Source organism: Nicotiana tabacum, chromosome 2 (assembly GCF_000715075.1).
Source record: "Nicotiana tabacum cultivar K326 chromosome 2, ASM71507v2, whole genome shotgun sequence".
NCBI lineage: Eukaryota > Viridiplantae > Streptophyta > Magnoliopsida > Solanales > Solanaceae > Nicotiana > Nicotiana tabacum.
Window position 1 is genome coordinate 111332095 of NC_134081.1, and position 1722 is coordinate 111333816.

The following is a 1722-nucleotide window of genomic DNA, read 5'->3' on the forward strand; positions in this document are numbered from 1 at the left end:
ATGAAATGTCTCTCTTACTTTATCCGAGAACCATCTATTTGTTTATATACAAATGAAAGTTGCTATCAAGTAAGTGTAAAAATGTGGCTAACTAATACAAAGTGTGACTATTGCATATAAGAGTATAACATGTACAAAGAGGCTGCTTCAGGTATAATTGGGTATGTGGTTTATTGGGCCTGCTCTGTCCAACAGAGCCAGGATTTGAAGGTTATGGCCTATGATCTTATCACTAATCCTAACTCATTTTAGTTATTGGGTTCGTAATTAATTATTTTTACATATTTACTGAATTATCTAATACAAATACAGGATTTAAGAAAAATCTAATGGGTTCGCCCCTGCCCCTTTTGTAGTATCCTACCATTAATGTAGTTCCTAAATTATTGATACGTAATTTTCACAATTAATGTAGAATATGTCTACATATATGCTCACACATACCTATGTATTATATTGAGGGGTCACCAGACCCCGTAAACTTCAGTAGAAGTCTTGTATATGTATATGTATATACCTTAAAAATGGTTAAATTAAATCACTTGGCACCCTTAACGCTAAAAGCCTTTAGGGGCAATGATTGAACAAAATATTGTGCCCCCGTCGTGTTAAAATCCTTGGCCCGCCTCTGTATATTCATCGTATCTTACGTATATGCAATATTACAATTAATAATCAATATACCTCTAGGTACAGGTTAACATATTTTAACGACGTCGAAAGGGCCAAAGTAAATTTTATCAAAAACTAAAGCTCCATAAGTGCTACTATGCTAACAAATTATAGGAGGCGTGTAAGGAAAATAGTGAAATGGTCAAAAAAAGTAAATGATATACCATCAAAAAGGGAGAAAAATCAAGCTTAAGATCTGCAAATAAGATTCACTATCTCAGAGACACATTAAGCATGGAACTTACATTAATTTTCCATAAATGTTCTGAACCCTCCACCATAAGTTAAGAGAAAGAACTGTTGTTAAACACCCTTTCATAACTTCAACACATTAGACAATGGCCAAACCTAGTGTCTCAAAACCCCAAAATGTCTTCTTATTCATTGTGTTCCTTCTCTCAGGTATTTACTCTCACCCACTTAAACTACAATTAATCAGTAATAGATTAAGGTATGGCCAAACTTGATGTTCTTTTCCTTTAATTAATTTGCTCCTTTTTCGCTTTCCTTGCCATGGATTTATAATTTGTGTCTAGAGAATAATACCAAGAATGGGACAACACCGAAAAAATAGATATATAGGTTTTGCAATTTTTTTATAATTCTGGCTGGTTTCGGCTTTCTTTTCTCCTCTATTTTAATAAAAAAGAGGCCTTACAAGTTACAATTACGATGTTTCCACAATGGCAGATCCAGAATTTTTAAAGCATGAGTGCTCAACTATTTTTAATTTGAAAATTGCTATTTAAACTGAGTGCCCAGTACATATATCTATATAAATTACCCGTTTTTTAATATAAGTAATAGTGTTAGTCTCCAAAAGCAATCGGTTGCTTAAGCACCCATAATAGATAACATAGATCTGCCATTGTCCGTTTAAGATAGAAAAAAAGATCGAAATATTTTATTTTTTTTTTAAATCAAGAATTAATGTATTAACTTTGTTTTTCCAGTTCCGTTCTTACTACTCGTACAAGATATTTTTTTCTCCAATTATATTCTACCTTTACTTTGATCAACAGTGGATATAAAGCGACATTCTTTTTGCAC